Here is a 19906-nt window from a genome sequence, read left to right as displayed (position 1 = left end):
TTAACTATTTTTCTCAAAAAAAAATGTCAAACCTAACACTAACATAAAATAAGAATTTTTATATTCATTGTCTATATAATCATTCTTGGCCAAAGAGTAAGACACGTGAAACATGTACATTTCTTAATGAACTGTAGCATTTTAAATATATATTAATAGCTTTTATCCCCTCACCACATATACTAAGAGCAAACATGTTTCACTCTCTTTATCTTATTTTTAACTGTACACTTATTGTCTCTTTGGGCCATTTTTAACAGTAAAACCAAAACTCATAAACACAAAGCAAGAAAATTATTCTTCTATATTCCTAATATTTGTCTAAAATACCATGTCAAACAGAGGCAACAGATCAGCTTTCTTTTTTTATTGGACCTCAGGGTTTCAGACACATAATATTCATCATCCATGACTCATACGCCACCAACTATCATCATTGTCCAAACCTGAGCCTCTTTTCTCTTCATTCTTATCCGCATAAGTTCACTGACCAATTCATGAATTCACTAATATTAATTCCTAAAATTCTATGATTCACAAAAACCCAAGAATAAGAATATTCTGTATCTGCCTATAGGATCATCTACCACATTGATATATCTCTTTCACTAATTATCATCAAAGTTCCATATATGGATTAATACAATGCAGCAGACCAATCCCATATATATAATCCTGATGGTTGACATTTCTTATTATATTTCATACTTTTGATAATACAGTGAATACTTAAAACAATAAATTTGCAAATGCAGACACACAACTATTACTCACATTCGTCTCTGCAACATAGAGCTCATGACCACAGGAGATGCTTCAGCCCACTGGAGTTGTGAACCCGTTCTGAGGAGTACAGAGCAGAGCAGGTAATAAAAAAAATTGAAGCCTTCTCTAAATGGATCCTTGTTTTACTCATTTCATTTATTCAATCATAAAGGTACCTTTTATTTTTCATAATTTCTACACATATATTAGCATAAATATAAATGTCACATTATGATCCTTAGATAAAAAGGGAACACCCTTGGTCCATTTTATCTCTTAACCTGCATTGGTTTCTTCAGTTTATATTAATAGTTGTTCTTGCCCCACTGCATATATATATATATATATATATATATATATATATATATATATATACAAAATTGACAAGGCTTCTACCATGGTTCTATTTACTTACATATTTATTTATTGGTTCTAGAAGTGACCCATTCACTTATATGAATAACATAGAAATTCATGAATCCATGATCACTATAACAATATTCTTGTATTTTCCTAATACCAATCCACAGGATCATTGTGTTGGACCTCAGACTTCCAGACACATAGCATTCATCGTATATGACTCATACGCCACCAGCTGTCATCATTGGTCCATGCACAAGCCTCCTTTTCTTTATTCTCCTATGCATTTTTTAAGGATCAATTCATCAATTCACTTTGGTGATTAAATAAATATCTATGACTCACAAAAGCCCAAGGACAAGGGCCTTTAGTAACCCTATCATTTTTCTTTAGAATCATTGCATCATTGAAATACCTCCCATTAATCATCTTCATTGTTGTATAAGTAGATTAATCAATAGCATGTTTCATACATTTCCAATTTCATGACTGGATCATGATTGGTCTTTTCTCTTATACTGAATACTTGTTTTAAATATTACAGAGAATCCCCTAAAGAAACCACCCAAAGTGAGATGAAAATGTTGACTATGACTCACGTTGGTATCCATGTTCCTACAGGCAAATGCAGAGATCATTGGTCGAGGCATACTACTCAAACCACCTTGAGTGTGTGCATTCTAAAAAGTAGAAAGCAGAGTAGACAATAACATGATTGAAATATTTCCTCTATTGATCCTTGCACTACATTTCATTACTCAGTAATTAAACTGCATATTAATTTGGGGTAATATGCATTTAACTTTTTCTTAAGGAAAACAAACATTGAACTTTCCACTAACTCAGAACAAGAATATTGACGATTGTTTATATTACCTATAACATTCTTATCTAGAGGTAATACCTGCAAACTATTTCTCTCTCACTCTTGCCTTACTATATTTTTTCTTCTATTGATTCACCTACTGCAATAGGATCAAAATTCATTAATGCAAAGACTGTAGAACCAGATCCTTGAGAAATCCTAAATCTGTCTATAGGATCATTAGTCGACATAGGCAATAAACTAGATTTCTTTTTTTGCTGGACCTCAGAGTTCCAGACGCATACTCATTAATCATGACTCATACGCCATCAGCCACCATCATTGGACCACCCTTGGCCTTTGTTTTCCCCGCTGTCATCTACCTTTGTTTACTAATTAATCAATTAATCAATTTATCTGATAGTAAGAAAATAAATACCTATGAAGTAAAAAAGAAAATAAAACCAACAACAACAACCTAGAACAGAGGCCTTAAAAAGTCCCATATCTGTCCATAGAATCATTTACTACATCAATATATTTCCTTGATTAATCATCCTCAGAGTGTCATAGAGGGACTAATCAATGTAATGCAATGTAATATTAATTCCATATTTATCAGTGGACCATGGAGGCTTTATTATATTTCATACTTTTCAAATCCAGAGTATATACCCATAAAAACTCACCCTTCTTTCTATGTACCAAACACATAGAGACAAGCAGACATCTTGTGACCATGGAAGAATCAGGTCCAATGGATCCATTCTGAGAAATGCAGATTATAGAAGGTGATATAAAAAAAATTAGGCCTTTTCTTCATTGGTTTTGCTTTCCATATATCATTTACTCAGCCACTTAGATATTTATTAATTTTCATAATTTACAATCCACTTATTCATATTTATTTAGATTGAATTATTGATTCTTTCACTTCTCTGTTAATACTAAAAGAATCAAAATCCATGAACACAAAGACCAAGAACATGATCCTTGTACATTACTAATATCTATCAATATAGTCATTTCCAACAGAGAAAAAAGACTAGATTTCTTGTTGTGTTGGACCTCAGAGTTCCCGACACGTAGTATTCATCATCCATGACTCATACGCCACCAGCCGTCATCATCAGTCCAGCACTGGCCCTTTTCCTTGTACATTTCTTTACTGATCAACATATCAATAAATCAATGACTATAAAATAAACATCTATGAAGCAAAAATACTTAAAAATAAGACCCTTAAGCATCCCTAACATCTGACCATGGAATCATTGCCTCCTTGAATATGTACTTCATTAATCATCTACAATTTTGCAAATACCAGTTAATCAATATAATGTTTCATGTCAATTCTCTATTTATCATGGGGCCGTGGTTGGCCTTTTTTATTATATTTAAATATTTCTTAATATTACAATTAACATCCTAAGCCAACTACCAAAAATAAGATAAGAACTTTATACTCACGCTGGTCTCCATCTCCTATGGAGCTCATAATAATGAAAGGTGCTTTAATCATCTTGTGTGACCACTCTGAGAAGTACAGAGCAGAGTAGATAGAAAAAAAGAGAGAGAGAGAGAGACATTATCTCTCCATTAATCCATTTCAACTTTTATTTAGTGAGTAATTTAGGCATTTATTATTTTCGGATAACATTTATTAATATTTTTTAAGAAAATAAACATCAAATTTGTCACTGAGCCAGAATAGGAACAATGATTCAACATTAGCCGAAGAAGTCACACCATTGAACCATGTCTTTCTTAATCGGCTCAGTGTTTTTAACATATAGATTCTCTTATGTTGTGACACATTTTCATAATGGAACAATATTTTACTTATTTATATTTATTGATCAATTGTTTATAATTTTAATATATCCAATTATAATAATAGAATCAAAATCCATGAACAAAAAGACCAAGAACATGGTCCTTATATATTCTTAACATCTGTCTATAGGGCCATTTCCAATAGAGGCAGTAGACCACATTTTCTTTGTTGGACCTCAGAGTTCCAGACACGTATCATTCATTATGCATGATTCATACGCCACCAGCCATCATCATCGATCCAAGCCTGAGCCTCTTTTTCGTTTTCATCAATATTTGTTTATGAATTAATTTACCAATTCCCTGGTAATAATAAAACTAATACCTATGAATAAAAAAAAAAGAATAAGGACCCTAAATATCCCTATAGAATCATTTACCAAATCAGTATATTTCTTATATTAATTATCCTCAATGTTTCATATAATAATTTATCACTGGGCCATAATTGGCCTTCTTTGCTTATACAAAATATATCTTATTAAAACAGTGAATATTCTTTTTAAAAAATAACCATTCAAACTAGGAGCACTGTAACTATTACTCACATTCATGTCTCTGTTCCTAACAATGGAGCCAACCACAGAGAATCATCTCAAATGCGTCCATTCTGAGGAGTACAAAGCAGAAGAGATGGTTTAAAAGACTGAGATATTCTCTCCCTTTAGCCTTGCTTTCACATTTAATTTACTCAGCCATTTGATTATTTATTAAATTTTCATAATATTTACATATTTTCCTCCTAACAAAATGAACAACCTTGCCCATGAGACTGGTCTGTGACAACAAAAGTGACTATTATTAATCAACGCCTATATGATGCCTGCTCAGAGGTAACACAGTTGGTCCATTTAATTCTTAATGGACTTCTATGATTTCAATTAATATTAATAGTATTTCTTGCCTCACTACATTTTTTTAGCTTAACAATACTTCATCTTTTTATATTTACTGATTTATATATTTGTTTATGGTTCTATCATTGATCCATTTATAAATATGAAATCAAAACCAGGTATACATAGTGAAAGAACAAAATCCTTATGTATTCCTAACATCTGTCCATAGGATTATTTCCAACATAAGGAACGCACTAGATTTCTTATTTGTCGGACCTCAGAGTTTCAGACACGTAATATTCATCATCCATGACTCATACGCCACCCTTTGTCATCATTGGTCCAGAACTGGCCCTCTTCTCCTCTATTAATTTCTACATTTGTTTGTTGGTTAATTCCTCATTTCATTAGTAACTTAACTCTGAATCACAAAAACTTAAGAACAAGATTTTTGAGTATCTGTAATAGCTATCTATAGGATCATTTGCTACCTTGATTATATCTCTCATTAATCATTCTTAATTTTGCAATCGTCAACAACAGTGTTCACAGCAATGCCATATTTATCATGGGGCCATGGTTGGCCCTTTTGGATCCTTTAACAACGATCCAAACCAAGACAAAGACTTTGACCATACTCACATTGGTCTCTATGCTCCTAGGGAACCAGAGAGCTCATGATCATGAAGATGCTTAAATTGGCAGGGAGCATCCATTCTGAGAGTAGAAAAACAGATAATAAAAAGGATTTGAAATATTCTCTCCATTTATCCTTGCATGCCTCCTTTCATTTTATTTGTCATTTAGGTATGTATTAAATTGTTATGTTTTTTTCCTTGAGGTAACAAACAACATTGAACAAGGCCTTGGTCAAAGAAGAAAATGGGCTATGACTTACACTGTACATATCAACCTGAGCCAAAGAGAGAATATCTTTAGGACATTTATTTCCTAATAGAACTCAGTGTTTTTTAATATTTAGTAATAACATTTCTGGCCTCATCATATATTTTCATAATTGGATAATACTTCACTTTCCTGTTTTATTTATGTATTTGTTTGATTCTTTTGGTGATCTATTTACAATAACAGAATCAAATTCCATGAACACAAAAATTAAGAATATCCTTATATATTCCTAACATCTGTCCATTGGATCATTTACAGCAGAAGGTATAGACTATGTTTCCTATTGTGTTGGACCTCAGAGTTCCAGTTACATAGTATTCATCATCCATGACTCATACTCCACCAGTCATCATCATTGGTCCAGGATTGGCCCTTATTATCTTCAATCATGTGCACATGTTTTAATGCTTAATTGATCAATTTCCTAATGATAACAAAATTCATAAAGGTCATGAAAACTTGAGACAAGATCCTTGAATATCTCTAACATTTCTGTATAGAATTATATCCCACTAATATATATATCTTTCATTAATTTTCCATACTATATAGACTAATATAATACTTCATATTAACCCCATTTTACTATTTGAATTGACCAAACTATGTCTCCATAAATAAAGGGAGGTTTAAATCAACTGTGACTCAAAATTAAAATTGAATAATTCATTTTACATTAATTAATTGAATAACTAACTGTGAAAATGAATAAAATGGTCCTGTTTTTTTCTCCTTAATTGACCACAGATGTGCTGTACTGACCCACACATGACCTTCATTCATTTTATTTGTATATGCAGCCATTTATTCCCTTTCAATAATGGAGTTAACACCCATGACAGACCGCCAAACCAGAAGCAATTATCTCGACTGTTACTTACATAAGTTTCTACACTCCATAATTGATTCATCATGCATCCATCCTGTAGAGTATAAAGCAAATATAAAAACTCAAAGATTCAATGATACAGATGACAGATATAGAAGAGCCTAGATTCAGATATTTTAGTTCAAGTCAACAATAAATGATTAGAAATAAACTTTAGTGCTTATTATGTATTAAAACTCAGAACAGCATATTTATTGCTTGATTGATCCAAGCAATACACTTAACTGACATAATGAACTTCTCTGAAATCAACACCAAATAAAAGAATAAGACCCAAGACTACTACTCATATCTGTTTCTGTGTCCTCTACTGAGCCAAGTGAGAGCTCTATCTTTTTGCTAAATGAATCTTGCTTAGAAAGAACTTGGTTGGGGCAGCCTGGGTGGCTCAGTGGTTTAGTGCCACCTTCAGCCCAGGGCGTGATCCTGGAGACCCTGAATTGAGTCCCCATCAGGCTTCTAGCATCTCTCTCTCTCTCTCTCTCTCATAAATAAATGAAATCTTTAAAAAAAAAAAAAAAGAAATGAAAGAACTAGATTAATCTGAATCCTAGATTCCAGGACATTTTCAACAATTGTGCATCCTTGTCCCATCTTTATATATTTATGTAGGAACATAGTTATGTATGGAGTCATTTATCTTAGGCTTTTTAAAAGAATTTGCACCAAGCCAGAAAAAAGAAATCCTATCTAAATATATTCACTGGGGCACCTGGGTTGCTCAGTGGTTGAGCGTCTGCCTTTGGCTCAGGGCATGATCCTGGGGTCCTGGGATGGAGTCCCGCATCAGGCTCCCCACAGGGAGTCTGCTTCTCCCTCTGCCAATGTCTCTGCCTCTCTCTATGTCTCTCATGAATAAAAAAATAAAATCTTTAAAATATATGTATATATTCACCATTCCTAAAACTTAAGAGTATAAGTCTTATTTTATCTGGAAAGCAATTGTGTAGAACTGGATTGATTAATCTCCCTCCTCATTTCAAAACACAGGCTCCTCATGGTCCAAATAATTGATTACAATGTTAACTTAGGGACGCTGGGGTGGCTCAGTGGTTGAGTGTCTGCCTTTGGCTCAGGGTGTGATCCCAGGGTCCTGGGATCGAGTCCCACGTTGGGCTCTCCACAGGGAGCCTGCTTCTCCCTCTGCCTATGTCTCTGCCTCTGTGTGTATGTGTGTGTGTCCCTCATGAATAAATATATAAAATCTTAAAAAAAAAGAAAAAATGCCATGATTCATTTAAAAAAATGTTAACTTATTGTTTTATATATTTATAATATATTAATATGTGTGACTCCACAGAAACAAGACAATATTAATGCATGCCCATATGCTCTTTTAGGCACAGAAAAAAAAGATCAGATCATTTTTCCTTTTTTTTTTTAAGTTAAAACATAGTGAAGATCACTGGATTAGTTGTAACTGGTCATATGACACATTCTCAGCATAAGTCCATGTGTACCCTTTGTCATCATTAGATTAGGACTTAATCTACTCTAACGTAACAATTCATCAATATTTGGGAATTAACTAATATTAGACAGGAAACCTGAATAACATTATTTTGCCCTCTCTCAGTTATGTAGTTACTTAATCAATAATTAATTTTAAGTAAATGTTTTGCTCTTCTCTGAGTAAAACAAAAAACCAACAACCCAACCCAGAAATACAACATGAGTTCTTACATCCATTTATCTAAATTATCTTTACCCAAAAGGGTCAGATTTAATCAATTTACCTTACTGGAACTGAGTGCTTCAGAAATTTATTAACAATGATTTTTATATTCATATATTATATTACATACTCTCCTATCTGGACCAAGAATAACCCATTTTGTCTTTATTCATTTATCTATTTCTTGATTTATTCATGCATTGATTTACTGAAAATACAATACTCAAAAGCCCAAGAACAAACTCCTGAGTATTTTTAACTCCTAGAATAAACTCATTTCCCATAGAGACAACAGAGAGGAATCTTTTGTAATGGACCTCAGAGTCATAGGGTTTAATCAAAATCCTTGATTTCAGACACCCCAGGGTACTCATCATTGATCCAGGTTAAGCAATCTTTTTTTTCATTTATACCTTTGTTTATTGATCCATTCACTGATCCACCAACAGTAATAAAATCAATATCCATGAATTTTTAAAAAGCCAAGAACAAGGTCCTTGGATATGACCAAAGTCTACTTACAGGCTCTTTTCCCATAACTAGACCTTTTCCCAAAGGACTTTTTTTTTTTGCAGGGGCCCTCAGCTAGGTATGTATCAATCAATTAACATCCCAGCTTCATGTGCTTTCTATTCCAACTATCTTCAATCTTCTATGGACTCCTTCAGTGAGAAGCTATACAATAATTCTTTGCATCATAATATGGATGTGCTATAACTGCACTCTCTCTCACGGTCACCACTAGCCACATGGAGCTACTAAGTACTTGAAATGTGGCTAGTGCAACTGAAGAACTGAATTTAAAATTCATTGAATTTTAATTATCTTAGATTTTAACAGCCACATGTGGCTAGGAGCAACCACAGTGAACAGCACAGTCTTAGATTTTATTACTGGATAAATGTTTAAGTCAAATGCACTACAAAAATAAGATGGATTATTCACCTACTTTGAAAATGAATAAAATGCCTTCCATCTTATTTTTAACCACAATTGTACTGAATTGGATTAATCATAATCTTTATTTCACAGCACATTCATATCATTGATCTACGTATAGCTTAATGTAAGTAATTCAGTGAACACTAATGAAAAATTCGCCCCCGTTGACAAGATCTTTTGACTATTATTTACCTTAGTCATTAGGTTCCTTACCCACAAAGGTAGCAGCCAAGATCTTCATCAGCAAAGACGGATTAAATCAACCATGGTCTTCATTCTGTGGAGTCAAGTGCCAATATTCAAAAGAATGAACAGTTCAGATTTAGATTGATTTAAAAGACAATAGTTGTACGATACAAGATTAATCAGGAAATTTGATTCACTTCTCATTTTCATCACTGACCCAAGAACATCACTTCTTATTTATTTCTTTATTTGACTATAAATTTTAAATAATACAATGTTCATCACACAAAAATAGAAACTCTGACCATTGTGCATATCTGTCTAGAGACCTCCTACTCACATAGGCAAGAGCCTAGACAATCGTTTTTTTTTTTTTTGTCTGAAGGATTCAATTTATGTAGAAATAGATGAGTTTAAATCTGTGATTCATGGCATATTCTCACCAAGATCTATACATGACCCTCCTCATATATTAATTCAATTGTTCACTGTTTTATTTATTCTTTTATGGAGTGACTTATGGAATATTTGATCACATATTTAAACATACTAAATATATTAAATATACACACACACGTTTACACACACAATGGTAAACCCATGAACAACTCAGAATAGAAATGCTCTTCATATGCAAGTGTCTATATACCCATACCCAAGCCAGGAAGAGAGGACCAATAGTACAGACAGATTAATCCTTACTCTTGCTCTTTACTAGGCCATGTTTTTTTGCCCCCTTTTAAAAACTGTGATTAGGACTTAATCTACTCTAACGTAACAATTCATCAATATTTGGGAATTAACTAATATTAGACAGGAAACCTGAATAACATTATTTTTGCCTCCATACCTATTATATTACCCATAAAGCTTTAAAAATGAGCTGTTTCTCCTTCTTTTTAATAAAATTAAGTAAACAGAGGGAGATTAATAATAACTCAGTTCCTAAGGCACATTCTAATATGAACTATGCTCATTCTTTTTCCAATTAAGTATTTAATGACTTATTTATATATGCAATTTTTCTTTTCAAAATAAAAAACAACTAACCAGCAAATAACCACCTGTATCAAACAATGATACTGAGTCTTATGTACTTCTGCCTACCCATTCATTCCAAAAAGGGGAAACAGCCTTTAGAAATAGATTTCACTAGAATTCAGTGCCACAGAATGTATAATAATAATAATAAACTCTATTTCATTACATACTCTCATAGTTGTCTATGCTCAGATTTATTTTTACTTTTTAATATTTATTTAATTTATTCTTGCATCATTTACTTACAAGAATTCAATCTATATCCATAAAGTGTGTATGCCCATAATCAAGACACTTGAACACTCTGAACTTCTGCCCTAAGCTCAATTCCATAGAGGAAAAAATGAGGCCACTTTTTAATTATGGACCTCAGAGTCACAGATGGCTTTAATCAAAATTTTTGATTCAGACACCCTCCAATCTCATCATTGGTCCACACTTGGCACTCTTTTTCTTCATTCATTTCTACCTTCATTTTCCCATGAATCACCAACTCCCAGAGCAAGATACTCAATACAACTATGATCTGTCTCTAGACTGTTTTCTCACAAAGCTTTCATACTAGGTCTCCACATGAACTTTGTTTCATATCAATGCCATCATTAAAAATGTTCCATGATTGAGCCATGTTCATTTCATTTGTCCAGTTTTAATCATGGTATAATCAACAATGAAAAACCACAGGGCATCCCCCATCTAGAATACAAGCAATATGCTCTACCTTCTGAGAGCTCCTTCCTCTAAACAGTTAATAGCCTGGATCTCTATCAAAATGCAAATGCTTCAATCAACTGTGGTTTAGAAATAATATGAAATATCATTATTAATATTAATATTAATTAAATGCCTTCCACTCAAAAACAAAATGCATCTCAGTTGTGCTGAAATGGGTTAATTCTACTTCTTGGCCCAAAACACATTCCCACTATTGGTCCATATTTGATGTTCCTAGATTTTATTTTTGTGCATATAGGCTTTTGTTCTATTCAATGACTTTAGTGACCACACATGGACAAACCATATAAATGAGGACAAACTCTGACTGTTACATTGGTTCTTACCCACAGAAGTAACAGTCAAGATCTTCTTCATTGGATAATAGCTGAATCCAATGTGCAGTATTCATCCAGGAGGATAAAGTAGATTTTTAAAAGAGTGAAAGGTATAAATTTAGATTTTTAAATAAAAGTTAGTTCTGCATTAGATTAATCATAAATATTGGTCCGTGTCACATTTTCATCAATACAACAGTGCTATCCTTTTCAACTACTGAATTACTCAATTTTCAGTGTGAAATAACATAAAGAAGACCTTTTATAATCTACCACCCAACACAAAAAGAACTAAAACTATTATTGATATCTGACTATATAACCTACCAAAAAGTAAAAAGTCCAGATAGTATTTCAGTGGGAAAACTTTAGCAAAATGAAATGAATTTAAATTCTTATTTCATAAAACAACCCGACCAACGAGCCACACTGTACTTTCATACTTGTGTTTATCGATTTGTTGACTCATTTATTTATTCACTTTTTAAGCAACTCTAAGGATAATTTAATTATCTGCTCTTTTTTTTCTACAGAAAACACAAAATGGTAGAGCTATCAACTACTCAAAACTAAATACTATTACATGCAACTTCCTATCTCAGCATTGTTTGCACTGATGGAACTTTCTGCAGTAATGGAAATATCCTCTATTAGCACTATTCAATATGGTAGCCACTGGCCACATTTGGCTTAAAATGTGGCTAGTGTTACTAAGGAAGTGATCTTTTATTTTTAATTAATTTGAATTTAAATGTTAACAGTAAGATGTACTAGAGAGAATGGGGGTATATGATCCTTCCCCAAAGGAGGAGCCTGGATCTTTTTTATTTAAGTGGACTTTGAAAGCACAAACAGGATCTTTTTTTTTTTTTTAGCACTGGATGTTATACTACATGTTGGCAAATTGAACTCCAATAAAAAAAGATACAAAAAATAAATAAAGAAAAAATAAAGTTAAAATTTAAAAAAAAGAACAGGGTTAATCATACTCCTTCATACATTATACATGCTTCTCACTGACCCATGATTTACATTCTTTTAAATAATGGATTGAAATATAAAATTATTTTTTTACTTACTAATAATAATAGCATCAATAATGGTGAGCCCTAAGGATACTTCACAAGAAGGCTGAGTGATACTACAAGTATCCATTGGCTTTTCACTTTCAGAAATCATCAACAAAATACATTTACATTTTTCTTTCATTTTTAGTTATTTACTTATTTTTACATTTTTCTTTGAAAGAAAAGTCAATGAACATAATTACTATACTCACTCTTCTAATGTTCATGCTTTGGCCTTTCCTAAGTTTCAATAATTATTTAATAATTTATTTTTTAACAATGATTGTATTAAATTTGTATTTATTAAAATCATTTTATACTGGGCAGCCCGGGTGGCTCAGCAATTTAGTGCTGCCTTTGGCCCAGGGCATGATCCTGCAGATATCCGATCGAGTCCCACATCCCCCTGCATGGAGCCTGTTTCTCCCTCTGCCTGTGTCTCTGCCTCTCTCTGTGTCTCTCATGAATGAATAAATAAAATCTTTAAAAAAAATCATTTTGTATTAATGCGTTTATCATGATTTGCTAGATTATTATTGGTATATGTATTCTACTAAGTATTGCTGATTACTATGCAATTATGTAAGTTTTTTTGTCCCTTTTGAAAATAATACATGCCACCAATTCACTACCACCTCAAAACAATATTGATGTTCACATATATCTATCATATGTTCCCAAAGGAGGAGCGGCCTTAGTCTACTTTATTTTAACTCAAAATTCCAGAAATATATTAATAATCCTGGATTCATTAGCTCCTTTCATGATTAGATAAGGTATAGCCCTTTCTTTACTTATTCAAAGTTGTGAAAAATAAAAAAATAACAACAGCACAATCAAGACTACAGTCCTTGAATATTTCTAATTTTGTCTATAAGCACATTTCCCATAGACAAAATGGACCTCAGAGTTACAGACTGGGTTTAATCAAAAATTTTATTCAGATGCCCCACGCACACTCATCATTGATCCAGACTTGGTATTCTGTGCCTTCATTTAATATATTGTTCTGACTTATTCACTGATTCATTAATAATTCAGTCAACATGCACGAATTAGGAAAATAAAACAAAGGCCCTTGAAAATAGGAGTATGTCCAAGCATGTGACTTACTACAGAGCTACAGAACTGACTCTCTCTGTGCAATGTACCCCAGCATTGTAAATATGAATTAATCCATTTCCTTGCATCATCTTAATTCCATTAGTCATTGGTCCCTGCTTGGGCCTCTTTCATTTGACATCCGTGTTTTAAAGATGGTAGAGTGAACTACTACCGTGTGCCATGATTAAGGAAAAGGCAAAATTTCCCATTTTCTTATGTTCCTCCTTCAATGAGTTCATAGTCTGTAATGATGTCAACCAATGGACAAGTGCTTAAATCCACCATGGAACAAAAATAAAATGGAATATTAAAATGTTTTAAAGATGATTGAAATGATTTTCATCTTTCATTCCAATAAATTCAGTAATGCTGAAATGGATTAATCATAATTCTGAATTCATAACATATTTTAATCATTGGTCAATGCATGACCGTCTTTGAATTGTTCATGTATGCAGCCATTTACTCTTTCAAAACATTTCAGTGAGTACCCATGACCAAGCCCCCAAGCAATACATGAACACTAATTATTGCTTTCATTGATCTCCTCTCTCTTTACCCAAAGAGATAAAAGGCAAGATCTTCACCATGAGATAAAAACCAAATCTAGTAGATTGTGCTCATTCTGAGGAGTAAAATGCAAACTTTAAAAAGAATCAGTCTACATTTAACTATTTTAAATGATCAAAAATCTAGTAGACATAAAACTTAGTTTGCATACTTTTGTAAACATTCGGAAGAGAGAACTCTACTTTATATTTACTAATTTGTGCAATTTCTTATTTTAAATAATATAATGAACACCACTGAACTTAGCATTAAAAAGAAGGAAGATAATTATAATTATTAGGAATATCTGTCTGGACTTGCTACCCATATAGGTAAAAGCCAGGATCATCTTTTCTGTTGAATTTTATTTGTGCAGAATTGGATACCTGGGAGATTCAATTCAGGACACAATCTCACCAATGATCCAAGCTTAATAAATTTATTAATAAATTTATTATTCACTTAATAAATTTATTAATAAATTTATTATTCACTTAATAAATTTATTATTCACTCACTAATTGTTCTGTTTAATTACTCATGGGATAATAAGGATATCCCTTCATTTTTCTAAAATAATTCCAAAAATTAAACAACCATCAAAACAGAAGCAAAAAACTTATTATTTACAAATGTCTGCGTCCATCATTAGAAAGGCGTAGAGCTTTTTGTCTTCCTATGGATATCAGTTGTGTAAAACATCAGGATCTTTACATCCAACTGCATGCTTTCCTTTAATGCATTGTGGGATTTTTAAAAAACTGATATAAATGCAAATGCATTTGCTCACTTATAATTATACTTCAATATATGTCAGCCCACCCACACCAGACAAGTACCTTGAATAATATTTACATTTGTCCTTATGTCATTACCCAAAAGAATAGCAAACTGATTCTTTAATATCTGTTTGCTTACATAAAACTGCATAAAGAGATTGCATTAATCATGAGTGTGGTTGTATAAAACATTATCATCATTGCTCCATGCTCTCCCTCTCAATTACATAGTTTATTCAATCAACTACTTATGTAAATGTATTTCCCTTTCCTTAATAAAATGATCAATTGGCAATATGCCTCAACATAAAACAAAACACTGACTCTTATGCACAGTTGACCATATGCCCCTTAACAAAGTGATAAAAGCCTTGACTATTAATTTATTGGGAATAAATACCTCAAAATTGTTTTTAATAACTATTATATGCCTTAAAAGTAGTGCATCCTTATCTCTCTTATTCTTTATTCATTGATATATTTCTTTATTCATGGGCTAATTGTATTATAATAATGCAATTCATACCCCAAACCACAAAAGCCCACGAATAAGATGCTGTAGGCTCATTTCCCACAAAGAGAATAATGAGGTGTTTCTTTGTAATGGACCTCAGTTGCAGATGGGTTTAATCAAAATTCTCGTTTCAGAAACCCCATGACATTCATCATTGGTCCATGCTAGGAAATTTTTGTTTATTGATTAATTTTCTGATTCACAAATAATAATACAATCACAAAATTCCAAAACAAGATCCTTGAATGTTAGGCTTTTCTCCTATAAAGCTAACAAACTCATTTTTTACAAAGACTCAAAGCTGCACATGTGGATGGGTCAACTTCCCTGCTTTGTATCAAACCCACATTTAGCACTGCTTCCTGTGTGGCCCTCTCTTATTTAATTTGTCCATATGTCAAAGATGGTTCAATGAAAAATAATGAAACCACCATCTTCAATCACCTCTGGGCTGCTCCCAAAGAGCTATCAGCTACCTCTATCCATATGGGAATGCTTAAATCAACCATGGTAAAAAAATAAAGAATACTAAACTGCTCTGAAAATAAATTAAGTAACTTCTATCTTCTTTTAAAATTACCTCCACTGTACTGCTTTAGATTAAACATAATTCTTGGTTTATAACACATTCCCTTATCAGTCCACACTTGGAGTGTTTTATTTATTTTGTGTGTGTAGTACACAATTATTTACTTTGGTATCTTCAGATAGCCCCCATGAACAAGCCATCCAAACAAAGAATGTGAACTAAGGGACTTACTTATATTAGTCTTCATGCTCCTGGTTGACTACAATAATTCTTACTAAACGATTGAGTCAGCCATGCTATTGTTCACTCTGCATAGGAAAAAGCAGATTTAGACTACATTTAGAATTTTTTAATGGCTGTTAGACAGACCTAGATACCAGTAAGAACTTTGGCTCAAACATGCAATTCTTTATTAATCCAGGACAGAATTCTTAGTGATAAGTAATATAATAAATACTATTAAGTTCATCACCTAGTCCAAAGTTAAGATCTATAATGGTTACAAATATCTACCTGTATCAACACTTATTAAAGAGATGGTTATCTAACAGATTATTGACTGATGAAAACACTTTCCTTTTCCATAGTTTAAAAAAACCCATCAAACTACAGAAACTCGAAACACTGCCTCTTAGCTGTACACACTAATATGTTCCACACAAAGGGGGATTACAGAGTAAGCCTTTCCATTTTCCTTCAGGATTGTATTGATATTAATAGTGTTTACTGCACTCTGCTAAACGTCCCACAAGGAGGCTTTTGGTGTTTCATGTATTCATTTCTTTATTTATTCACACATTGATTCACTTGAAATAATACAATCCATATCCATGAACCACAAAAGCCTGGGGCAAGTTTATTGAATTTTCCTAACTTCTACTATTAGCTAATTTCTACAGAGAATATCGACCAATTCCTGCTCTGTAATGGACCTCAGAGTTACACAGAGGGCTTCATCAAAGGTGTTGATTCAGATACCTCCACCAATACTCATCATTGATCCAGGCACAGCTTGCTAGTTCTTCATTCACTTAGGCCTTCTTGAATGGATTCATTCATTCATGGACTCATGAATAGTAATTATACAATCAATAACCTTTAATGACACAAAACTGAAAACAAAAGTCTGAAAGACAACCAAGATCTGTTCATTGCCCCCTTTATGGAGAGCAAATAGTCACTCACTTTTCACAATGAACTTCTGTTTTGCCATAGGGATTAATCAGCACGCTTGCTTCATATCAATCCCTTACTTGTGACTGGCATCCACCTGCTTTTTTTTCACCTGACTTGCCTATACATTAAAGCTGGTGTCATCAACAACCACAAACCTATCATCTTAAACCACAAGTGACAAAACTGACCTCTGCCATCCTTCAAGATGTTCTAAGCCTCAAAGGGTTAATAACTGAAATTTTTATCAGTGAAGGAATGTATTACACAAAGGTGGAAAAATTTATTAAATGGGAGGATACACTGCTTTGAGAATATGTGAAATGCCTCCTCCCCCTCACCTTAGTGATGGTCCTTAGTTGGGATGCATTAAAGTAAATACAAATTTTAATTCATGACACATTTCAATCACGGAGCTCAGGACTGACACTCTTTAATTTCGTATATTACTTAACTATTTATTTTATTGAAATAATTTAGTGGGCTTCCATAAATAACCTCCATCTTAGAACACAAACATTGATATTTACTTACATCAGTTTTTATGCTTCTCAGTCTCAGAATTAACAGCCAGGTCTCACAATTATAGGATGATTAAATCAGCTCTATAAACAAAGGAAAAAGTGGGGAGGGAAGTCAATTTGTAAAAACAGTGAAAACAGAGTTCGCTTTCCTAAACTGAAACTAGTGAAAGGACTAGTTAATCAGAAGTTCTATTTCATATCACATTCTTATCATTTTCCCAAGGATGGTACTCTCTTACATAGTAAAATTTTCACTAAATAATTTGAATACTATTGAATTTCTTGCTCAGCACAAAATTAAATAAAAATTACCAAATAGAGACATCTGACTTTACTTGCTACCTACCTAGAGGAAGCCATCATCACCTTTTTATTAGACTTCTATGTGTTAAATTTAATGTATTTAATTTAGTTTTCTGATCCAATCTCCCAATCCTCCACTACATGGATTTATGGATTTATGGATTCACTCACTTACTGGTTGTTTTTATTATTCAGGGAATAACAATACCATCTTTCTAAAGAAAACTCGAAAAGGTTAAACATCAACCCAGAACCAAAATACCACAATTTGGAAAGGTCCAGATGCATCTTTCAAAAAACGGAAGAGCTTAAAATTTCCTAGAATATTTGTCATTGGAAAACTAAGATGAATCAAAAATCCTTATATTTAAACATGTGTTCCTAATTGGTCCATGATTTGCTTACTTTTTAAAAATAGATTGATATATAAAATTATACTTTCTCTTATACAAAGACACTAGTAACTGTGAACTTATCCACCAGACAAGAATAGTGAACAAAATTTATGTCTGACCATAGCCATTACCATCAATAACAGACTTGCCTCTTTTTTTATTGTTTGAATAAAATTGGTTTAAAAGATTGGATTAATGATGAGTGTAGTCATATAAATCATTCTCATCATTGGTCTCTGCCTGTCTCTCAATTCTGTGGTTATTTAACTAACTATTATAGAGTAAATGTGTTGCCATTTCCTTAATAAAAGAATCAGTTGACAACCCACCACCAACAAACACTCCTGGGTATTGTGTACAAATAACCAGATAGCCCTTTAATTTACTATTAATTTATTGGAGTAAGAGTTTCAGACAAATTTTAATAATACTACTCCATGTTGCATTACATTCCTTAATAATAAGTGTAGATTTGTCCTCTTTTTTTCATTCATTGGTGCATTTTTTTAATTTGTGGGTCAATTTTAGAATAAAATTACAGTCCATCACTAAGAACCACAATAGCCCAAGCACACGGCACCATGTGCTCCGTTCCCACAGAGGGAATAACTACGTGTCTCTTTGTAATGGACCTCAGAGTTGCATATGGGTTTAATCAAAACTCCTGTTTCAGATACCCCATGGTACTCATCATTGGTCCAGGCACGTTTTTCTTCCTTAATGTCTTATTTATTTATTTATTTATTTATTTATTTATTTATTTATTCATCCATCAATTCATGAATAACAATACAATCATAAAATTCCAAGAACACTATCCTCCCACTAGTGGCTCTTTCCCTAAAGAGCAAATAGATTAGATCTCCTTTTACAATGGACCTCAGAGAATACATCTGATCACTTAATATCCATGCCTCATTCCGAATCCACATTCACCATGGGTCCTTCTGTGGCTTTATTTTCTTTTATTTGCCCATGTCTTAAAGATGGTTCAATGGAAGGTTATGAAACCACCACCTAATCATATCTCAAAACAAAGTCTTCCATTTGCTTACAGGCTGCCACACAAAACAGTTGTCAGCCAGTACTACACCAATATGGAAATGTTTGAGTCCTCTGTGGAGGAAAACAAAGTGTAATATTAGGTAATTCTGAAAATGAATGAAATGACTATTTTTTTAATCACTTCAGTTGTGTCCAATTGGATTAAAAGTAATTTTTGATTGATAACATATTCCCATCACTGGCCCTTATATGGAGATTTTTATTTCTTTTATAGACAATGATTCTTTCAATACACCACTAAACACTTGTGAACAAAAGCATCCCAACCAAGGTTGGGAACTCTGAATCTTACTTACATTTGTCTCTATGTTCTTTACACACAGAGCTAACTGTCAAGATGTTGTTTCTTAGAAAATGAGTAAGTTTGCTGTTTTATGGTCATTCTGTGAAGGAAAATGTAGAATTAACCTAGGTTTTTTAATGTATGTTAATCATGTAGAACTAGATAGTAATAAACTTTGGCACTTCTTAGTCTAATATTTACTTTCACTTTTAAATAATGTACTAACCACTGTCCAATAAACCTCATAAGAATAAAAACAGTATCTATCAAAAATCTTCATATTTTAATAGTTTTAACAGAATAAAAAATAATTTTAACA

The 19906-nt window shown here is 32.7% G+C and overlaps 11 non-coding genes and 2 pseudogenes across 11 annotated transcripts; all 13 read right to left on the bottom strand.

Moving 5' to 3' along the window:
* Window positions 1-369: 369 nt before the first annotated feature.
* LOC112930396 (small nucleolar RNA SNORD113/SNORD114 family) lies at window positions 370-443 on the bottom strand. Its single transcript, XR_003237154.1, has one exon. It is a non-coding gene; the product is annotated as a small nucleolar RNA SNORD113/SNORD114 family (small nucleolar RNA).
* An 862-nt stretch (window positions 444-1305) lies between these two features.
* On the bottom strand, window positions 1306-1380 carry LOC112930369 (small nucleolar RNA SNORD113/SNORD114 family). Its single transcript, XR_003237132.1, has one exon. It is a non-coding gene; the product is annotated as a small nucleolar RNA SNORD113/SNORD114 family (small nucleolar RNA).
* Window positions 1381-2211: 831 nt separating this feature from the next.
* On the bottom strand, window positions 2212-2283 carry LOC112930404 (small nucleolar RNA SNORD113/SNORD114 family). The gene has a single exon (XR_003237160.1). It is a non-coding gene; the product is annotated as a small nucleolar RNA SNORD113/SNORD114 family (small nucleolar RNA).
* Window positions 2284-2995: 712 nt separating this feature from the next.
* On the bottom strand, window positions 2996-3070 carry LOC112930383 (small nucleolar RNA SNORD113/SNORD114 family). The gene has a single exon (XR_003237144.1). It is a non-coding gene; the product is annotated as a small nucleolar RNA SNORD113/SNORD114 family (small nucleolar RNA).
* Window positions 3071-3938: 868 nt separating this feature from the next.
* On the bottom strand, window positions 3939-4013 carry LOC112930385 (small nucleolar RNA SNORD113/SNORD114 family). The gene has a single exon (XR_003237146.1). It is a non-coding gene; the product is annotated as a small nucleolar RNA SNORD113/SNORD114 family (small nucleolar RNA).
* Window positions 4014-4878: 865 nt separating this feature from the next.
* LOC112930380 (small nucleolar RNA SNORD113/SNORD114 family) lies at window positions 4879-4953 on the bottom strand. The gene has a single exon (XR_003237141.1). It is a non-coding gene; the product is annotated as a small nucleolar RNA SNORD113/SNORD114 family (small nucleolar RNA).
* Window positions 4954-5805: 852 nt separating this feature from the next.
* Window positions 5806-5880, bottom strand: LOC112930376 (small nucleolar RNA SNORD113/SNORD114 family). Its single transcript, XR_003237137.1, has one exon. It is a non-coding gene; the product is annotated as a small nucleolar RNA SNORD113/SNORD114 family (small nucleolar RNA).
* Window positions 5881-8392: 2512 nt separating this feature from the next.
* LOC112930344 (small nucleolar RNA SNORD113/SNORD114 family) lies at window positions 8393-8465 on the bottom strand. The gene has a single exon (XR_003237110.1). It is a non-coding gene; the product is annotated as a small nucleolar RNA SNORD113/SNORD114 family (small nucleolar RNA).
* Window positions 8466-10612: 2147 nt separating this feature from the next.
* LOC112930403 (small nucleolar RNA SNORD113/SNORD114 family) lies at window positions 10613-10686 on the bottom strand. The gene has a single exon (XR_003237159.1). It is a non-coding gene; the product is annotated as a small nucleolar RNA SNORD113/SNORD114 family (small nucleolar RNA).
* Window positions 10687-13266: 2580 nt separating this feature from the next.
* On the bottom strand, window positions 13267-13342 carry LOC112930413 (small nucleolar RNA SNORD113/SNORD114 family; annotated as a pseudogene).
* Window positions 13343-15404: 2062 nt separating this feature from the next.
* LOC112930354 (small nucleolar RNA SNORD113/SNORD114 family) lies at window positions 15405-15477 on the bottom strand. Its single transcript, XR_003237118.1, has one exon. It is a non-coding gene; the product is annotated as a small nucleolar RNA SNORD113/SNORD114 family (small nucleolar RNA).
* A 1293-nt stretch (window positions 15478-16770) lies between these two features.
* LOC112930411 (small nucleolar RNA SNORD113/SNORD114 family) lies at window positions 16771-16848 on the bottom strand (annotated as a pseudogene).
* A 2017-nt stretch (window positions 16849-18865) lies between these two features.
* Window positions 18866-18940, bottom strand: LOC112930410 (small nucleolar RNA SNORD113/SNORD114 family). Its single transcript, XR_003237166.1, has one exon. It is a non-coding gene; the product is annotated as a small nucleolar RNA SNORD113/SNORD114 family (small nucleolar RNA).
* Between the last annotated feature and the right edge of the window lie 966 nt (window positions 18941-19906).

The sequence above is a fragment of the Vulpes vulpes genome, chromosome 6 (genome assembly GCF_048418805.1).
Source record: "Vulpes vulpes isolate BD-2025 chromosome 6, VulVul3, whole genome shotgun sequence".
Classification (NCBI taxonomy): domain Eukaryota; kingdom Metazoa; phylum Chordata; class Mammalia; order Carnivora; family Canidae; genus Vulpes; species Vulpes vulpes.
The sequence above is the reverse complement of the archived record's forward strand: the minus strand, read 5'-3'. Positions and strand labels throughout refer to the sequence as shown.